The sequence below is a fragment of the Pecten maximus genome, chromosome 6 (assembly GCF_902652985.1).
Source record: "Pecten maximus chromosome 6, xPecMax1.1, whole genome shotgun sequence".
NCBI lineage: Eukaryota > Metazoa > Mollusca > Bivalvia > Pectinida > Pectinidae > Pecten > Pecten maximus.
The window spans coordinates 1,924,629-1,937,530 of record NC_047020.1 but is presented as its reverse complement, the minus strand read 5'-3'; the positions used below and the strand labels follow the sequence as shown (position 1 = coordinate 1,937,530).

The 12,902-nt window shown below is 40.1% G+C and overlaps 1 protein-coding gene across 4 annotated transcripts in view; it reads left to right on the top strand.

The window, feature by feature from the left end:
* The window catches only part of LOC117328698 (sodium bicarbonate transporter-like protein 11), a 103,821-nt gene that overhangs the window by 47,142 nt on the left and 43,777 nt on the right, over window positions 1-12,902 (top strand). The gene's annotated exons all lie outside the window — the stretch shown is intronic.

The window sequence follows — 12,902 nt, the reverse complement described above, 5'->3', positions numbered from 1 at the left end:
ATTGACACTGTGTGGACACTGTACTGTAACAGTGACACTGTGTAGACACTGTACTGTAACAGTGACACTGTGTGGACACTGTACTGTAACAGTGACACTGTGTGGACACTGTACTGTAACATTGACACTGTGTGGACACTGTACTGTAACATTGACACTGTGTGGACACTGTACTGTAACAGTGACACTGTGTGGACACTGTACTGTAATAGTGACACTGTGTGGACACTGTACTGTAACATTGACACTGTGTGGACACTGTACTGTAACAGTGACACTGTGTGGACACTGTACTGTAACAGTGACACTGTGTGGACACTGTACTGTAATAGTGACACTGTGTGGACACTGTACCGTAACGGTGACACTGTGTGGACACTGTACTGTAACATTGACACTGTGTGGACACTGTACTGTAACATTGACACTGTGTGGACACTGTACTGTAACATTGACACTGTGTGGACACTGTACTGTAACATTGACACTGTGTGGACACTGTGTGGACACTGTACTGTAACATTGACACTGTGTGGACACTGTACTGTAACAGTGACACTGTGTGGACACTGTACTGTAACAATGACACTGTGTGGACACTGTACTGTAACAGTGACACTGTGTGGACACTGTACTGTAACAGTGACACTGTGTGGACACTGTACTGTAACATTGACACTGTGTGGACACTGTACTGTAACAGTGACACTGTGTGGACACTGTACTGTAACACTGACACTGTGTGGACACTGTACTGTAACAGTGACACTGTGTGGATACTGTACTGTAACATTGACACTGTGTGGACACTGTACTGTAACATTGACACTGTGTGGACACTGTGTGGACACTGTACTGTAACATTGACACTGTGTGGACACTGTACTGTAACAGTGACACTGTGTGGACACTGTACTGTAACAATGACACTGTTTGGACACTGTACTGTAACACTGACACTGTGTGGACACTGTACTGTAACAGTGACACTGTGTGGACACTGTACTGTAACATTTACACTGTGTGGACACTGTACTGTAACAGTGACACTGTGTGGACACTGTACTGTAACATTGACACTGTGTGGACACTGTACTGTAACATTGACACTGTGTGGACACTGTACTGTAACAGTGACACTGTGTAGACACTGTACTGTAACAGTGACACTGTGTGGACACTGTACTGTAACAGTGACACTATGTGGACACTGTACTGTAACATTGACACTGTGTGGACACTGTACTGTAACATTGACACTGTGTGGACACTGTAACAGTAACATTGACACTGTGTGGACACTGTACTGTAACATTGACACTGTGTGGACACTGTACTGTAACAGTGACACTGTGTGGACACTGTACTGTAACAATGACACTGTGTGGACACTGTACTGTAACATTGACACTGTGTGGACACTGTACTGTAACATTGACACTGTGTGGACACTGTACTGTAACAGTGACACTGTGTGGACACTGTACTGTAACAATGACACTGTGTGGACACTGTACTGTAACAGTGACACTGTGTGGACACTGTACTGTAACATTGACACTGTGTGGACACTGTACCGTAACGGTGACACTGTGTGGACACTGTACTGTAACAGTGACACTGTGTGGACACTGTACTGTAACACTGACACTGTGTGGACACTGTACTGTAACAGTGACACTGTGTGGATACTGTACTGTAACACTGACACTGTGTGGACACTGTACTGTAACATTGACACTGTGTGGACACTGTACTGTAACAGTGACACTGTACTCTAACAATTTACATTGTAATGGCAATGTCAGTTGATCTACACATGTTTCACATGCCTTAGATTTTAGGAAGCAGCCACAGTGTTGCATTCTTTATGGTTTTTTCTCTGTCCTCTGTCATTGATAGTTGTCTCCAACCTTTGAATCCCTTGGCATATGACCTGAGAGTGAAAGTAATTATGATTATTATATTCTGTCAAGTTTAATTTGACCTAAATATCTAATTAGCATAATGTATACGTAATATATACAGTGTACTCATGATGATATACAGACAGAAAGACCACACGATTTTAGGAGAAATGTGACCTGACTAATGAAGTGACAGTGTTTAGTTTTGGATTGATGTTTGTTTCAGTTTCATCAATTAATACAGGAAATAAAGACTAAGAGTTATTCTTCTGACCTATATCTGTCTGCTGATGCACTTAAGTGAAACAAATGATCCCTGATCTTAGTCCATGACCTTGCGTGCATAATTAACAATAAGGTCAAACATCATTAGGTTGTACTGTTTCATGTAATTGATACTGGAAGTCCACGAAAGGAAATATATTTCTTGTATGACGGACACCACCTTGTATTACAGACACCACCTTGTATTACAGACACCACATTGTATTACTGACACCACCTTGTTATACTGACTCCACCTGGTATTACTGACACCACCTTGTATTACTGACTCCACCTTGTATTACAGACACCACATTGTATTACAGACACCACCTTGTATTACTGACACCACCTTGTATTACTGACACCACCTTGTATTACAGACACCACCTTGTATTACTGACACCACATTGTAATACTGACACCACCTTGTATTACTGACACCACCTTGTATTACTGACACCACATTGTATTACTGACACCACCTTGTATTACTGACACCACCTTGTATTACTGACACCACATTGTAATACTGACACCACCTTGTATTACAGACACCACCTTGTATTACAGACACCACCTTGTATTACTGACACCACCTTGTATTACAGACACCACCTTGTATTACTGACACCACCTTGTAATACTGACACCACCTTGTATTACAGACACCACCTTGTAATACAGACACCACCTTGTATTACAGACACCACATTGTATTACTGACACCACATTGTATTACAGACACCACATTGTATTACTGACACCACATTGTATTACTGACACCACCTTGTATTACTGACACCACCTTGTATTACAGACACCACCTTGTATTACAGACACCACCTTGTATTACTGACACCACCTTGTATTACTGACACCACCTTGTATTACAGACACCACCTTGTATTACAGACACCACCTTGTATTACAGACACCACCTTGTATTACAGACACCACCTTGTATTACAGACACCACCTTGTATTACTGACACCACCTTGTATTACTGACACCACCTTGTATTACAGACACCACCTTGTTATACTGACACCATCTTGTATTACAGACATCACCTGGTATTACAGACATCACCTTGTATTACTGACACCACCTTGTATTACTGACACCACCTTGTATTACAGACACCACCTTGTATTACTGACACCACCTTGTATTACAGACACCACCTTGTATTACTAACACCACATTGTATTACTGACACCACCTTGTATTACAGACACCACCTTGTATTACAGACACCACATTGTATTACTGACACCACCTTGTATTACTGACACCACCTTGTATTACAGACACCACCTTGTATTACTGACACCACCTTGTATTACAGACACCACCTTGTATTACTAACACCACATTGTATTACTGACACCACCTTGTATTACTGACACCACCTTGTATTACAGACACCACATTGTATTACTGACTCCACCTTGTATTACAGACACCACCTTGTATAACTGACACCACCTTGTATTACTGACACCACATTGTATTACTGACACCACCTTGTATTACAGACACCACCTTGTATTACTGACACCACATTGTATTACTGACTCCACCTTGTATTACAGACACCACCTTGTATTACTGACACCACCTTGTATTACTGACACCACATTGTAATACTGACACCACCTTGTAATACTGACACCACCTTGTAATACTGACACCACATTGTATTACAGACACCACATTGTATTACAGACACCACCTTGTAATACTGACACCACCTTGTATTACAGACACCACCTTGTATTACAGACACCACATTGTATTACAGACACCACCTTGTATTACTGACACCACCTTGTATTACAGACACCACCTTGTATTACTGACACCACCTTGTATTACTGACACCACCTTGTATTACTGACACCACCTTGTATTACAGACACCACCTTGTATTACTGACACCACCTTGTATTACTGACTCCACCTTGTATTACTGACACCACCTTGTATTACAGACACCACCTTGTATTACTGACACCATATTGTATTACTGACACCACCTTGTAATACAGACACCACCTTGTATTACAGACACCACATTGTATTTCTGACACCATATTGTATTACTGACACCACCTTGTATTACTGACACCACCTTGTAATACAGACACCACCTTGTATTACAGACACCACCTTGTATTACTGACACCACCTTGTATTACAGACACCACCTTGTATTACAGACACCACCTTGTATTACAGACACCACCTTGTATTACTGACTCCACCTTGTATTACTGACACCACATTGTAATACTGACACCACATTGTATTACTGACACCACCTTGTATTACTGACACCACCTTGTAATACTGACACCACCTTGTATTACAGACACCACCTTGTATTACTGACACCACCTTGTATTACTGACACCACCTTGTATTACAGACACCACCTTGTATTACTAACACCACCTTGTATTACTGACTCCACCTTGTATTACTGACACCACATTGTAATACTGACACCACCTTGTATTACTGACACCACCTTGTATTACTGACACCACCTTGTATTACAGACACCACCTTGTATTACTGACACCACCTTGTATTACAGACACCACCTTGTATTACTGACACCACCTTGTATTACTGACACCACCTTGTATTACTGACACCACCTTGTATTACTGACACCACCTTGTATTATTGACACCACATTGTAATACTGACACCACCTTGTATTACTGACACCACCTTGTATTACTGACACCACATTGTATTACTGACACCACCTTGTATTACTGACACCACCTTGTATTACTGACACCACCTTGTATTACAGACACCACCTTGTATTACAGACACCACATTGTATTACAGACACCACCTTGTATTACAGACACCACCTTGTATTACAGACACCACCTTGTATTACAGACACCACATTGTATTACAGACACCACATTGTATTACTGACACCACCTTGTATTACAGACACCACCTTGTATTACAGACACCACCTTGTATTACTAACACCACATTGTATTACTGACACCACCTTGTATTACAGACACCACCTTGTATTACAGACACCACATTGTATTACAGACACCACCTTGTATGACTGACACCACATTGTATTACAGACACCACCTTGTATTACAGACACCACATTGTATTACTGACACCACCTTGTATTACAGACACAACCTTGTATTACTGACACCACCTTGTATTACTGACACCACCTTGTATTACTGACACCACCTTGTATTACTGACACCACCTTGTAATACTGACACCACCTTGTAATACTGACACCACATTGTATTACTGACACCACCTTGTATTACTGACACCATATTGTATTACTGACACCACCTTGTATTACTGACACCACCTTGTATTACAGACACCACCTTGTATTACAGACACCACCTTGTATTACTGACACCACCTTGTATTACTGACACCACCTTGTATTACTGACACCACCTTGTATTACTGACACCACCTTGTTATACTGACACCATCTTGTATTACAGACACCACCTTGTAATACAGACACCACCTTGTATTACTGACACCACATTGTATTACTGACACCACCTTGTATTACTGACACCACATTGTATTACTGACACCACCTTGTATTACTGACACCACTTTGTATTACAGACACCACCTTGTATTACTGACACCACCTTGTATTACTGACACCACCTTGTATTACAGACACCACCTTGTATTACAGACACCACATTGTATTACTGACACCACCTTGTATGACTGACACCACCTTGTATTACAGACACCACCTTGTATAACTGACTCCACCTTGTATTATTGACACCACATTGTAATACAGACACCACCTTGTATTACTGACACCACCTTGTATTACTGACACCACCTTGTATTACAGACACCACCTTGTATTACAGACACCACCTTGTATTACTGACACCACCTTGTATTACTGACACCACCTTGTATTACAGACACCACCTTGTATTACTGACACCACCTTGTAATACAGACACCACCTTGTATTACAGACACCACCTTGTATTACAGACACCACATTGTATTACTGACACCACCTTGTATTACTGACACCACATTGTATTACTGACACCACCTTGTATTACAGACACCACATTGTATTACTGACACCACCTTGTATTACAGACACCACATTGTATTACAGACACCACCTTGTATTACTGACACCACCTTGTATTACTGACACCACCTTGTATTACTGACACCACCTTGTATTACAGACACCACCTTGTATTACTGACACCACCTTGTATTACTGACTCCACCTTGTATTACTGACACCACCTTGTATTACAGACACCACATTGTATTACAGACACCACCTTGTTATACTGACACCACATTGTATTACTGACACCACCTTGTATTACTGACACCACATTGTATTACAGACACCACCTTGTATTACTGACACCACCTTGTATTACTGACTCCACCTTGTATTACTGACACCACCTTGTATTACTGACACCACCTTGTATTACAGACACCACATTGTATTACTGACACCACCTTGTATTACTGACACCACATTGTATTACTGACACCACCTTGTATTACAGACACCACCTTGTATTACAGACACCACCTTATATTACAGACACCACATTGTATTACAGACACCACATTGTATTACTGACACCACCTTGTATTACAGACACCACCTTGTATTACTGACACCACCTTGTATGACTGACACCACCTTGTATGACTGACACCACCTTGTATGACTGACACCACCTTGTATTACTGACACCACCTTGTATTACTGACACCACCTTGTATTACAGACACCACCTTGTATTACAGACACCACCTTGTAATACTGACACTATCTTGTATTACTGACACCACCTTGTATTACTGACACCACCTTGTATTACTGACACCACCTTGTATTACTGACACCACCTTGTATTACTGACACCACCTTGTATTACTGACACCACCTTGTATTACTGACACCACCTTGTATTACAGACACCACCTTGTATTACAGACACCACCTTGTATGACTGACACCACCTTGTATGACTGACACCACCTTGTATGACTGACACCACCTTGTAATACTGACACCACCTTGTATTACTGACACCACCTTGTATTACAGACACCACCTTGTATTACTGACACCACCTTGTATTACAGACACCACCTTGTATTACTGACACCACCTTGTAATACTGACACTATCTTGTATTACTGACACCACCTTGTATTACTGACACCACCTTGTATTACAGACACCACCTTGTATTACTGACACCACCTTGTATTACTGACACCACCTTGTTATACTGACACCACCTTGTATCACTGACACCACCTTGTATTACAGACACCACCTTGTATTACAGACACCACCTTGTATTATTGACACCACCTTGTATTACTGACACCACATTGTATTACAGACACCACCTTGTATTACAGACATCACCTGGTATTACTGACACCACCTTGTATTACTGACACCACATTGTATTACAGACACCACCTTATATTACAGACATCACCTGGTATTACAGACATCACCTTGTATTACTGACACCACATTGTATTACTGACACCACATTGTATTACTGACACCACATTGTATTACTGACACCACCTTGTATTACTGACACCACATTGTATTACAGACACCACCTTATATTACAGACATCACCTTGTATGACTGACACCACCTTGTAATACAGACACCACCTTGTATTACAGACACCACCTTGTAATACAGACACCACCTTGTAATACAGACACCACCTTGTAATACAGACACCACCTTGTATTACTGACACCACCTTGTAATACAGACACCACCTTGTATTACAGACACCACCTTGTAATACAGACACCACCTTGTATTACAGACACCACCTTGTATTACTGACACCACCTTGTATTACTGACACCACCTTGTAATACAGACACCACCTTGTATTACAGACACCACCTTGTATTACTGACACCACCTTGTATTACTGACACCACCTTGTATTACTGACTCCACCTTGTATTACAGACACCACATTGTATTACTGACACCACCTTGTATTACAGACACCACCTTATATTACAGACACCACCTTGTATTACAGACACCACATTGTATTACAGACACCACCTTGTATTACAGACACCACATTGTATTACAGACACCACCTTGTATGACTAACACCACATTGTATTACTGACACCACCTTGTATTACAGACACCACCTTGTATTACAGACACCACCTTGTATTACAGACACCACCTTGTAATACTGACACCACTTTGTATTACAGACACCACCTTGTATTACAGACACCACCTTGTATTACAGACACCACATTGTATTACTGACACCACCTTGTATTACAGACACAACCTTGTATTACTGACACCACATTGTATTACTGACACCACCTTGTATTACTGACACCACCTTGTATTACTGACACCACATTGTATTACAGACACCACCTTATATTACAGACATCACCTTGTATTACTGACACCACCTTGTATGACTGACACCACCTTATATTACAGACATCACCTGGTATTACAGACATCACCTTGTATTACAGACACCACCTTGTATTACTGACACCACCTTGTATTATTGACACCACATTGTATTATTGACACCACCTTATATTTTTTACAGCACTGAGTTTGACAATTTTGCTGTGAATATATTTCAAATCCAAATTCTTCATAAACCCTGAAGTAGAATTTCCCCTCTTTAAGCAGGACTCCACAGTGACACCAGACTGATTATTTAGTGGAATCTATAGTCTCCAATCCCAACTGATTTAGCCTAGAATTGTAAGGAAAGTGTCTTCTCAATGTATAGAATTACTGCATTGACTTTTGATTAGGCTTAAGGTTTGGCATTTGTATAAAGATCAAGGCTACCAGAAGAGCTCCCCAGTCTGTTGAGATGTTAATATGAGGATGTATCTAACTGTTGTGTAGTGCCACGACAGAGAACTGTGGAGAACAACTCTATAACTGTATTGTGTCATATCAACAGTTAGGAAACGTCATGGTGGCATCCATTCCAACTCCCAAGTAATTGGTCAGACTGAATCCTTACCATAAGATGTAAGACGAGGAGTTTAAATCAAACAGGAGTTAAACGACAACAGTACATGTTGGAATCAGTGTTCAGCATAGTGTACCGTAAGTGATCTGGTGTAAGTGTGAGTCAGGTTAATATATATTTTGATAGATGTATCTTAAGTTATGTAAGGTATCTGGATATTTTTATCTTTATATACATGGTATTTATATAAAGCATATATACATGCATATATGCTTTAGAACTCCTACTAAAATAAGAAAGAAACAGCAAATGATATCGGCCCATCAAAATTTGGAATAGCTGTTTGACCTGATCATGCTTTTTAAATTGTACCCAGTTTAACATCATTGATAGTGTAACATCCTTTAGGTTGTTCCCACCATTCTAAGATTGATTGGTTCACATTGATGAGGGAAATTGATATGAAAACTAACAGGAAAGTTAATTAAATTTTTTTTTTAATCCACCGATCTTTGGTTGGTGAAAGTATGGATAGGACATAAAAAGGTGAGGATGGTGAAATGCTTCAAGGTTCACATCATTGTTACACACCCCGACTTTGTTTATAACTGTTTTTATGACATGGTTTCTACAGAAACAACACTGAACTACCTGGAAGATCTGTGGGCTCCACGCCAGACAGAATGTACATACCCATGGCATCTACTGCCTCTCCCTAATACACGATTACACACCCTCTCTAATGCCTCTAATCTCACAAATTTCAGGTTTTGTGGAAATTTACTTTTCCTCTTTAATTTAACCATAACTACTTCCCCATGTGACATAATATATAAACACACACTTTAAGTTGTAATCCTGTGAGCATCAGATGATATCTTATCATAAAGAATTAAATGTCAGCCGTATACAAACACAAGGACGCTTTCTCGACTGGAAATTCCTGAATGCTGTACATGTAATTACACTTGGTGTACGGAGTATGACATTGACAGGTTTTGCCAGTGAAGGAAAGACAAGGATATTCTTTGTAATTAAAAATAATCTGATCTTCGATAATTAATAATGGCTTGAAGGACAACTGGCCAGTCCTGATAAAGTTTCATCTTCTGTATCTAATTCTATATAACTGCTAAGGAATTGTGATTGCATGGCTTTTAACAATCCTATTTTTTTGGGAAATGACGAAAAGTGTATCCATCATTCCACAGTCTGTGTTAGGGTGAGTGTCAGGACTGTACTGGTGACTGATGATGCCAAATGGTGGGGGATATATAGGAAAACCTAAAAGTTAATTGAAGATTAAGATATGTATCTATAAACAATTTACATTTTCAGAACCAATTTCATTGAAATTTTACAGAAACCTTCCATGGCCAAAATTCATCCAAAATTGTGAATTATATGTTTTCTCCTGAGAGGGGACTGAGAGGTGGGGCCAAAAGGGGTCAACTTAACTAAAATTTCACAAATCCTCTTCTCTTAAGACCTAAATAAGGTAGAATCAAATACTCTTCTTGGATAGAAGGGTCGTAAGGTGCTTTACCAAAATTGTGAATTTCATGACACAAGGGTTTGACATTTGCCCCTGGGGAGGGGTTTTATTTGCAATAGTTTATATAGGGAAATCACATTTTTGACTATATATCATTTGTTGAATTTCTATTGGAATTAATTCTAACTTGGCTAGAATCATCAGTATAGGATGGCAGTTTGATGGTGTGCACATGTTTTTCCTGACTAGCTCCAATTGCCTGATGGGTGGGGGCAAAAAGGGTAAAATGACTGAAATATTTCAGAACTCAGGTGAGTGTTTAAGGCCTGGCATGGGCCTGTTGTTTAATTTGCTATAAAAGATTTACATTATGATTCATACTTAGCATGGTATGCACCAATAAATGAATGTGAAGATGTAATTTTGTCTCTAACTGGAATCATCTGTACGGCTAATCATCTGTACCGTGAGTGATGTTAGGAGGCAGCTCAGGAGTAAGATTTACACGATTCTAGTGGCCAATTAGTATGGTTATTACTTGTTATCATCAGGTAAAAACATCACTAGGCTGATCAAGTTATCCTTACTAAATAGATCCACTGTGCTTCTAACTTCTTACCATGTACCGAGATCTCATAAAATGGTGGCCAAGATTTCTACTTAACTTCTAACATAGTACCGAGATCTCATAAAATGGTGGCCAATATTTCTACATTACTTCTAACCTTGTACCGAGATCTCATAAAATGGTGGCCAATATTTCTACTTAACTTCTAACATAGTACTGAGATCTCATAAAATGGTGGCCAATATTTCTACTTTACTTCTAACCTTGTACCGAGATCTCATAAAATGGTGGCCAATATTTCTACTTTACTTCTAACCTGTACCGAGATCTCATAAAATGGTGGCCAATATTTCTACTTTACTTCTTACCATGTACCGAGATCTCATAAAATGGTGGCCAAGATTTCTATGTAGATCTCTAGAATGAATGTCAGGAATTATACTTTAATTTCATCTGCTCCTCTCGGTCTTACAATTACACCATACATAGTTCGGTATGTATATCTAAGTTAATTGTGTTGATTATACATAACAAACATTACTAATTCACCATCATTGGTAGAGGGAAAACCTTAATTTAACAATTAATACACTGATGTTTTCAACACAATAAAAATCATCATCATCATCATGTTAAGCCTATGGAATCACACCAGCTCTGTGCCAGTTCCCTTGGAGTGGTGAACACATTGCTGTTTTCCGTGAAGTTGTACCATGTTCAGGTCCTCAGTAGTGATTGGGTGTTTATAGCCAGTGCTTTCCTTCCCTAATGATTCTAGTTATAAGTTTGGAAGCTGTCCCTGGATGTATGTTTTTAGACAGAGATTCCACTTGAGATATTGTCTATGAACCAATCAGTGACATAATAAACTTCTAAAACTGTGCGGCTGCTGGTGTCAAAATTGGAAAGATTCATTGGAATCTGGTGCCAGTGTCCACAGAACACGGGAAACTTAATTGTGGAGCCCGGTACCTGTGTCCACAGAACTCGGGAAACTTAATTGTGGAGCCCGGTGCCAGTGTCCACAGACCTCGGGAAACGTAATTGTGGAGCCCGGTGCCAGTGTCCACAGAACCCAGGAAACTTAATTGTGGAGCCCGGTGCCAGTGTCCACAGAACTCGGGGAAACTTAATTGTGGAGCCCGGTGCCAGTGTCCACAGACCTCGGGAAACTTAATTGTGGAGCCCGGTGCCAGTGTCCACAGAACTCAGGAAACTTGTGGTTTAAACCTTCAGTATTATTGTTACTTGTATTGATTGAGATTTAGTGCTATTGGTGACCTTCACACTGTCTTTTATGCCACTCCGAGTTTTGTTTGCCAGCAATCGGATGATCCTGATTTATATGCCTTGACATGTCAATCACAGACAGAATATCTCAGGGAAGATCACTCAATAATCGTGCCACGACTCTGGTATCAAGCAGAATGACCAGAAAGACCTAATACAACAAATTTAGATTAGATCTGATTATGAATTTTAAGAGATACCAATCTGATTGGCGATATAAAACCTTATGTAATGTGACCAGTGAAGCCTCACATGACAGGAAAACAGTAGACGTAGTGTAGAA